The following is a 9,834-nucleotide window of genomic DNA, read 5'->3' as shown; positions in this document are numbered from 1 at the left end:
ATGTTGCCCAGGCTGGAGTGCAGTGGCTATTCACAGGTGCGATCCCACTACTGATCAGCACGGGAGTTTTGACCTGCTCCGTTTCCGACCTGGGCTGGTTCACCCCCCTTAGGCAACCTGGTGGTCCCCCACTCCCGGGAGGCCACCATATTGATGCCAAACTTAGTGCGGACACCCGCACTTAGTTATCGGCATAGTGCACTAGAGCCCAGAACTCCTGGGCTCAAGCGATCCCTCCACCTCAGCCTCGTGGGTAGCTGGGACTACAAGCATGTACCACCACGCCCAGCCAAACAACTCTCTTCTTTCAAGGACATCCCTGGTTGTTCTCTCCATCTCCTTTCCTTGATAGAGACCTGGCTTCCTTCTTAGCACCCCACTTGCCTCTTGGTTCTCTCTCTCAAATGGAGGCTTTTTGCATCACCCATGATCTTGAAAGCTAAGAGCTGAGCAAGCTCTCTGCATTCTCCCTGCTTCCCACTGCCATTTCTAAATCATAACTCCTTCACCTTCACATACTTAAAAGGCCTGCTTAGGTTTGTGCTGTGCCCTCCTGGTTGCTGTTACTAACATCTGCCTGGTTGGTTATCCACATTTCATGAGCTCCCTAAAACTCAGATCAAGGTGCTGGTGACTTTTGTGCCCAGGAAGATGAGTAGTACTACACTGAAGAAGGAGACCCAGGCATCTAGGATCCCTCCCCCTTAACTTCCACACTGCATTTCAATAGAAGAAAAGGCTGGCAGACTGGCACCTCCTAAATCACCTTCCTGTAAATAGCAGGCATGGTGTGGGGGAATCTCTCCGAAAGATACATTGTTTTTACTTAAACAAGATCAAAACCCCAAGACCCTTTCATATGTGATTTCTAAAACTGTAAACCCAAAACCCTTTCATATGTGATTTCTAAAACTGTAAACCCAAAACCCTTTCACTTGTAATTTCTAAGGCTGTAAATCTAAGATTCTTTCATGTGTAATATCTAGAGTGTAAGCCTATATAAAGGCAGAGCTTCTCTTTGTTCCAGGAGCTTGGTTGTTTAGACAAATTGTCACCTGGCTCCCAGCTGTAATAATAATAACACCTCTTCTATCCCAGGTCGGTGTTTAAGAGGTCTGTTTCTTGCAGCCACTCCTGCTTCAACGCCTTAGCCTCAGAGTACTTGACCTTCACCTATACTTCACAGTCTTGCTGCTGAGGACACACCCTGGGCCCCTGATCAATCACAACAGCTCCATCTCACTTTATGATCTTTTGTTTTCCTCCCAACCCTTCAGCTCTCACCTGATATCATTTCCTTTCCCTTCCACTTTATACCTTGTGATCCCTTCAGTCCATTCACACTCTTGCCACTACCCCAGTCCTTTTGTTTACCAGTTTTGCAAAGTCTAAGCTCATAATAAGTCAAACCATTTTACTCTTCACTCTCAATCCAGGATGCTGACTTAAGACACAGGAAAGAAAGGAGGCTGCTGATTAGCTGGGCATGGTGGCAGGCTCCTGTAATCCCAGCTACTTGGGAGGCTGAGGCAGGAGAATCACTTGAACGTGGGAGGCAGAGGTTGTAGTGAGCTGAGATCACACCACTGCACTCTATCCTGGGTGACAGAGTGAGCTTGCATCTGTGGGTTCAGTCTAGTCTGGTGTGAGGAAACGTGGATTGAGAGAGTAACAAGTGGGCTGATGGTCCAATTGTGATTGGAAATGTAAATGTGTAGAAACATCAACTCACATCTTGTGTGGTTTCCTCCAGTGACCCAGGGTAGTAGTGCAGTGACCAAATGGGTGGATTTGGGGCCTTGCAGTTCGGGTGAACAGAATGACAAGACAATGCAGGAACTGAAGCAAAGGACCACAGTAGTATCTAAACTGAAGAGGAAAGTGAGTAAAAGCATAACTTTTGTTGGGCCTAATATGTATACTGTGTCCATCTACCTTCTTTTTCTTTATTTGGGGTATACGACAACCTGGCACAGTGTTAATAAGACCCAGAGTATTCAGAAGAGAATGCAAGTCAGGCTAACAAAGGTGGCAAGAATAGCACCATCTCTCCTGGACCATTCATCACACACAGATGTGACTGTGGTGACATCTAAAATGATCTAATGCAGCCAGTTGATAAGGGCTCAGGGCTAGATTTCATCTTTCAGAGTAATGGGATGTAGCATCAGTAATTGAGAGTGCAGGCTTGGAGGCAGGGGGCTACATTCCGAGAACTCCAGGGGATTTCTGAAACCTCAGATAGTACTGAACACAATATATACTAGGTTTTTCTCCTATACATACAAACCTATGATAAAATTTAATTTATAAATTACACAGAGTAAGAGATTAATAAAAATACCTAACAATAAAATAGAATGATTATAACAATATACTATAATAAAAGTCATGCAAATGTCTGTGTCTCTCTCTCAAAATATTTTAATGTACTTACTCACCTATTTGGTTTACCCAGTTGGCTGTAACTGCAGAAAACAAAACTGTGGATAAAGGGATGTTAGGGCTTTCCAAAGAAACCCAACTAATAGGATTGTAAATATAGGTAAAGATCAATAGGAGGAGATTTACTATGTAAACTGGCTCATGTGATTACAGAGGCTAAGAAGTCCCATGACATGCTATCTGCAAGCTGAAGAACCAGGAAAGGTGATGCTGTAATTCAGTCCAAGTCTGAAGGACTGAGGGGAACAGGGTAAGGTGTAAGTCCTAGAGTCAGAAAGTCCAAGAATAAGGAGCTCTGATTTCCTGAAGGGAGGAGAAGATGGATGTCCCAGCTCAAGAAGAGAGGGAATGAGAGAATTTGCCCTTCCTATGCCTTAAAAAAAAATTTTTTTTTAAAGAAAAAGGCCTTGCTATGTTGCCCTGGCTGGCCTCAAACTCCTGGGCTCCAGCATCTTCCTGCCACAGACTTCCAAGTGGCTGGAACTATAAGCACATCCTCTGCCTTTTTGTTCTTTGTGAGCAGGAGCCCTCAGTGGATTGGATGATGCCTGCCCACATCGGTGAGGGCAGACCTTATTTGCTCAGTCTACTGATTCAAAAGCTTGTGAACCTCTCCGGACACATCCTCACAGACACACCCACAAATAATGTTTTACTAGCTATCTAATAAAATTAACCATCATGTAGACAGACCAGGGCTCTAATTTGGACCTACCACATGCTAACTGTAGCAACTGGGTAAATTACTTTACTTCTCTTTTGTTTCTTTGTAAAGTGAAGACAAGAATATAGATCACATAGAGCTACTGTGAGGACGAAACAAGGTCATGGGCTATTGTTAGTATTATTCTTGTAATAATACAATAGCAGAACAAATTGGTACTTACCCAGGACCTCCGAATTTCTACCCTAACCTGGCACCTAGCTTAGAAGAACATATTAACATAGTTAATAACTTATGTTATCCAAATTTAACTCAGCCAAGACCTCCTGATCTCTTTCTATGGAATTTTACTCTAAGACAACTGTATTCCCTAGGGAAACCTACATGTTTCTATGTTACTTCTCTCCTGGGTGATTCTATCCAGACCCATGGCTTTAAATACCATCTATGTGGATGATTCCCTAATTTATATATCATCCTGATCGCTCTTATGACCTTCAGACTCATATATTCAGCTGTCTATTTGACATTTTGACTTGGATTTCTAACGGACATCCCAAAATTGCATTTAAAATAAAATTCTTACACAGGCAACAAAAGAAAAAATAGAAAAATTGGACTACATCAAAAATTTAAAACTTCTGTGCATAAAAGGATATAATCAATAGTGAAAAGACAACCTATGGAATAGGAAAAATATTTGCAAATCATATATCTGATAAGTGGTTAATATCCCAAATATATAAAGAACTCCTACAATTCAACAAACAACAATAAAAATCCTTATTTTAAAATGGGCAAAATACTTGAGTAGACATTTCTCCAAAGAAAATACATAAATTGCCAATAAGCACATGAAAAGATGCTCTACATAATTAATCATTAGGGAAATGCAAATCAAACCCACAATGACATACTGCTTTACACTCATTAGAATAGCTTCTGTTAAGCACACACACACACACACAGAGAGAGAAAATAACAAGTATTAATGAGGACATGGAAAAACTGGAACTCTTGTGCACTGTTGGTGGGAATGTAAAACAGTACAGCTACTGGAGAAACAGTATGGCAATCCCTTAAAAAAATTAAATATAGCCGGGTACGGTGGCTCACGCCTATAATCCCAGCACTTTGGGAGGCGGAGGCGGGCAGATCACCTGAGGTTTGGAGTTTGAGACCAGCCTGACCAGTATAGTGAAACCCTGTCTTGAAAAAAAAAAAAAAGAAGAAGAAGAAAAATTAAATATAGAATTACCATATGATCCAGTAACCCCATTTCTGGGCATATACCCAAAGAATTAAAAGCAAGTACTCAAATAGATGCTTGTCCATACATGTTCACAGCAGCATTAGTCACAATAGGCAAAAGACAGAAGCAACCCAAGTGTCCATCAATGGATGAATGGGTAAATAAAATGTAGTATACGCATATAATGGAATAGTATTCAGTCTCAAAAAGAAAGGCAATTCTGACATATACTACAACATGGATGAACCTTGAAGACATTATGCTAAGTGACAATAAAAGTGAATCACAAAAGGATAAACACTGTGATTCCAACTAAGAGTGGTCAAATTCATAGAGACTTCTGCATTATAGAATGGTTTTCAGGGGCTAGGGTAAGGAGGGGAGTGGGGAGTTATTGTTTAATAGCTAAAGAGTTTCAATTTTTCAAGATTAAAAGAGTTCTACAGATGGATAATGGTAATGGTTGCATAATATGAATGTACTTAACGCACTTAAGAATGATTAAAATGGTAAATTTTATGTTATGTTTATTTCACCACAATTTTTAAAAAGCAAAAAACAAAAATAAAAAGCTCTTAATTTCCAAAACCCCTATCCCCTAAATTTTCCCATTTCAAAAACAGTCATGAAAAGCTACAACGTTGCTTAAGCTAAAAATCCAGGAATCATCCTTAATTTCCTTTTCTCATGCCCACATCCAATAGTAAATCATGTCATCTTTTGCTTTCAAAAATATTCTGAATGCATCCATTTATTGCTTCCACAGTTACCACTCTAGTTCGGGCCATCATAATCTCTTGCCTATAATGCTGCAGTGCTTTCTAATCAGTCAACCTGCTTTCATTCTTGTTCTCTACAGTCCATTCTCTATATAACAGCCAGAATGTTCTTTTTATGCTAGAAATAAGGCCTGATGTTTTCTGCTTGAAAATACTCTGACAGGCCAGGTGCAATGGCTCATGCCTATAATCCCAGCATTTTGGGAGGCTGAAGTGGGAAGAGTTCAAGACCAGCCTAGGCAACATGGCAAAACCACATCTTTATAAAAAATACAAAAATTAGTTGGGTGTGGTATGTGTAGTCCTGGCTACTAGGGAAACTGAGGTGGGATGATTGCTTGAGCGCAGGAGGCAGACGTTACAGCAAGTCAAGATAATGCCATTGCACTCCAGCCTGGGTGACAGTGAGACCCTGTCTCAAAAAAGGAGAGGAGGGGAGGGGAGGGGAGGGGAGGGGAGGGGAGAGCAGAGCAGAGAGGAGAGAGGAGGGGAGGGGAGAGGAGGAAAGGGAAGGAGAGAGGGAGGATGGGAGGAGAGGGGAGGAGAGGGGAGGGGAGGGGAGAGGAGGAAAGGGAAGAAGAGAGGGAGGATGGGAGGAGAGGGGAGGAGAGGGGAGGGGAGGGGAGGGAAGGGAAAGGAAGGGAAGGGAAGGGAAGGAAGGAGGGAGGGAGGAAGGGAGGGAGGGAAGGAGGAAAGGAGAAAGGGAAGAAGGAAGGGAAAAGAAAAGCAAAGAAAAGAGAAAAGAAGGCCAGGCATGGTGGTTCATGCCTGTAATCCCAGCACTTTGGGAGGCTGAGGTGGGCGGATCACTTGAGGTCAGGAGTTTGAGACCAGCCTGGCCAATGTGGTGAAACCCCATCTTTATAAAAAAAAAAAAAGAAAAGAAAAGATTCTGGTAGTGTTCCACCTAGAATAAAATCCAAACTCCTTGCCACTATCTACAAGGCACTAGACAATCTGGCGTCCATAAATACTGGCCTCCTGCCAATGTCTCTGACTTATGTTCCAACACTACTGAATTTGATCACTATGTTCTAGTTATGCTGGTCTTCCTTCCCTCTGTTACTTAGTCACCCCGAGCACATCCCTTACCTCACGGTCTTTGTACTTACTGCTCTTCTGCTTAGTACACCTGCTTCCCAGGTCTTCACATGACAGATTCCTTCTCATCCTTTGCCTCTCAGCTCAGATATCACCTTCTAAGAAGCATGTTCACTCAGTATTCATCTAAAGCAGCTACCCAATGACTGTCATTCTATGCCATTACTCTCTTTTCTTTCTCCTTGGCACTTGCCACTACCTCAAATTTGTATTTATTTATACAAGGTTATTGTCAGCCTCCCATCCTCCAAGTAAAATGTGAGCTCCATGAGAACAGATAGCTTCTTTCCTCAATTCCCAGAACCCAGAACAGTGTTTGACACATGTCGATCTATTCACATGTTTGCCAAATGAATGAAAAAGTGAAAAACATTAGTGACCCAATTTTCCTGCCATGTCACATACATACATAAGTCTTTCGGGAAAACTCATAATTCTATGCTGGCCCTCACTAATGTCTTTTCCATCTATTCTAGAATGCAATAAGCAGTCTTTAAAATGCAAGCGGCATATTTCATATTTCATTTCTGCAGGTATCTCTGAAGGGAAGGAATTTACATTTCTACTACCAGGAATAGGATGGTCAAGTTTGTTGCAATGCAATGCACTATTTTTTCTGCGGAATTCAAAAACCTGTCTTGTATCTCTTGAAGCCAAACTGTGAGGTTTCACATTGGAAATTATACTCATCTAAAGAATATGGACATTTAAGTCCTTAAACAGTTGTTCAAAGTATTTTATTACATTCTTTTTATGTCTTCAGAATGTTTCAAGGTCCACTGTTTTCACGGCTAGTTACCTATCTGTCCAGGCCAAACAAACTCGAGTTAAAATGCAGGATCACATAACAGCAGAAATGTGATTTCTCATTTTACTGTGCAAACTAACAGAATTATGCCAAGTCTTGCTAGGCTGCAGCTGCTCTACTCTGCCCAAATGCCGGTATGCATTGGGGTGATGACATCCCACTTGGGATGTTGTCTGATGACATGGACAGACTTCTGTTTCTCCACTCTTGAGTCATAGTTTGATGTTCTGAGGCCAAGGTAAGTAACATATTACAGGGATTTTGGCAAGGAAAAAAATAGCTATTTCAGATTTTATTCAAGTTTCCCTTGTCATGCCAGACCCCACTGACTTCAGTAAGGATGGTACCATGTTCAAGAGGCTGAAGAAGAGACCTAGAACCAGCAAATGAGACATAAGATTTATTGAGGGGCCTTACATAAAGGGCAGTCCAGTGTCAGTGGGCTGGGCAGGAGAACCAAAACTACTTGTAAAAATCATGCAGTTAGCCAGGCTCGGTGGCTCTCACATATAATCCCAGCACTTTGGGAGGCCAAGGCTCGTAGATCACCTGAGGTCAGCTGTTTGAGACCAGCCTAACCAACATGGTAAAATCCTGTCTCTACTAAATACAAAAAATTAGCCAGGCCTGGTGGTAGGTGCCTGTAATCCTAGCTGCTTGGGAGGCTGAGGCAGAAGAATCACCTGAACCCAGGTGGCGGAGATTGCAGTGAACCAAGATTGTACCATTGTACTCCAGCCTGGGCAACAAGAGCAAAAACTCTGTCTCCAAAAAAAAAGCATGCAGTTTGTATAGCACTTTTACTTAACACCTGTACCCTAGCAACCTCTTCCAGGCAACCTTCATTTAACTTAAACAAAGGGCTCTGATCACCTAGTAGGGCCTGCATTCTACAGGATGGGCTGGGTGTGGGAGCAGTTCAGAAGTTCCTCATAGATAAGAAATGAAATCTCTGGGTTGGACACTCCCACATTCCTTAGCTTGGAGCTCTGAATACACATTCTTCTTAGACCATAGGGTCATCCTTCAGGTATGCACAAGTTATTGCTGCCAAGTGCATCTGTCAGGTACAGCTGCCATACACTCCTTACCAGAAGCATCCAAACACAGATCTGCGGGATCTACAGCAGACGCTGAACAGACCCTCTGAATCATTCTCTACTCTGATGCTGAAGCTCTAATATTGGACTGAGTTTGGACCTTCTACTCTTTTTTTTTCTTTTTGAGATGGAAACTTGCTCTGTTGTCCAGGCTGGAGTGCAGTGGCACAATCTCAGCTCACTGCAACCTCCGCCTCCCAGGCTCAGGCGATCCTTTCACCTCAACCTCCCAAGTAGCTGGCACTACAGGAGTGTGCCACCACACCTGGCTAATTTTTGTATTTTTAGTAGAGACACGGTTTCACTATGTTGCCCAGGCTGGTCTCAAACTCCTGACCTCAGGTGATCTGCCCTCCTCAGCCTCCCAAAAGGCTGAGATTATGGGCATGAGCCACTGTACCTGGCCTACTCTTTTCTTAAAGGAGGAGTCTGTTCTTTGGAGACTTTCCCTTCCTCAGGCAAGTAATTGCTGACTGCTCCAGCCTATATAACGTCCCGACATATCCAAATCTATGGAGAACACATCGTTCTTAAGGCATTTATTTAGAGCCAATAATCAAACTAAAACAAATAATTATAACTAATATTTGGTTTATAGTTAATATATGCTAGGAGCTTGAGCTAAGCACTACCATCCCAGGAAACTGAGGCTTAGTAAACTTTAAATTTACTCAAGCTCACAAGCTTGGAATTGAAGAAAAAAGTAATTGAATACTGGTCTTTCTACTAGCATACATTCAAAGGCTATGCACTTAACCAATACAATATACTTCACAAGTATATTGCACAAGTAATTATGAGGTTCATCTATAAAATTCCATTGTGCAGAATAGAAGGGAAAACAAATCAAGAAATTATAGATGTTTATTCTTTTGATTTTTCATTTAACATATTGTTTGATTCAAATAATTTGTATATGAGTTATCTATTACTGCATAACATAATACCTTAAAATTTAGCAGTTTAAAACAACAAACATTCATTATTTCTCACAGTTTCTGAGGATCAGGAATCTGGGAGCCACTTACCTGAGTGGTTTTGGTTCAGAAGACTTTCATGAGGTTGCAGTAAAGCTGTCAGTAGTCATCTCAACATCCAAGTGATGCTGAAGGAGCTACTTCCAAACTCACTCAAGATTGTTTATGGGCCTCAAGACCTCATTAAAAGTTGACTAGAGACTTCATTCTTTGACATCACATGGACCCCTCAAAGGGCTGCTTATAACATGACAGCTTGCTTGTCTCTGAGCAAGAGAAAGAGAGAAAGAACACCCAAAATGGACATCTTTTATAATGTAATCACCCAAGTGATGTAAGTACCATCACTAATGCTGTATGCTTTTGGTCACATAGACCAATCGTGGTACAGGGATCATTCATTGGGTGCCATCTTGGAGGCAAACCATTTAAATTTCTAGCCCTGAACCTTAAGGTTATCTACCATATAAATCACTTTTACATTTTCTTCTATGTTAAATAGGAACATCCTAATTCAGAACCTTGCAGGATAAAGGGCCTCAGGTAACTGATTCAGATTCTGAGCTCTCTTTTTCTTTTAAAAGATGCAATTTAAAGCTGGGCATGGTGGTTCACACCTGTTATCCCAGTACTTTGGAAGGCCAAGGCAGGCGGATCACTTGAGGTCAGGAGTTTGAGACCAGCCTGGCCAAAATGGCAAAACCCCGT

The 9,834-nt window shown here is 41.9% G+C and overlaps 1 long non-coding RNA gene across 4 annotated transcripts in view; it reads right to left on the bottom strand.

Annotated features, from left to right (window-relative positions):
• The window catches only part of LOC108307179, a 33,208-nt gene that overhangs the window by 20,779 nt on the left and 2,595 nt on the right, over positions 1-9,834 (bottom strand). For 3 of the 4 annotated variants that reach the window (XR_001826432.2, XR_005200928.1, XR_005200930.1), the window contains exons 2-3: positions 9,178-9,392; positions 6,233-6,339 (exon numbers count right to left, since the gene is read on the bottom strand). This is a non-coding gene — a long non-coding RNA (uncharacterized LOC108307179). The remainder of the gene's footprint in view (positions 1-6,232; positions 6,340-9,177; positions 9,393-9,834) is intronic. The other variant, XR_005200929.1, reaches the window with a different exon arrangement.

This window comes from Cebus imitator, unplaced genomic scaffold (genome assembly GCF_001604975.1).
Source record: "Cebus imitator isolate Cc_AM_T3 unplaced genomic scaffold, Cebus_imitator-1.0 Scaffold76, whole genome shotgun sequence".
In the NCBI taxonomy this organism is placed as follows: Eukaryota; Metazoa; Chordata; class Mammalia; order Primates; family Cebidae; genus Cebus; species Cebus imitator.
This window is presented reverse-complemented; position numbering and strand designations above follow the sequence as displayed.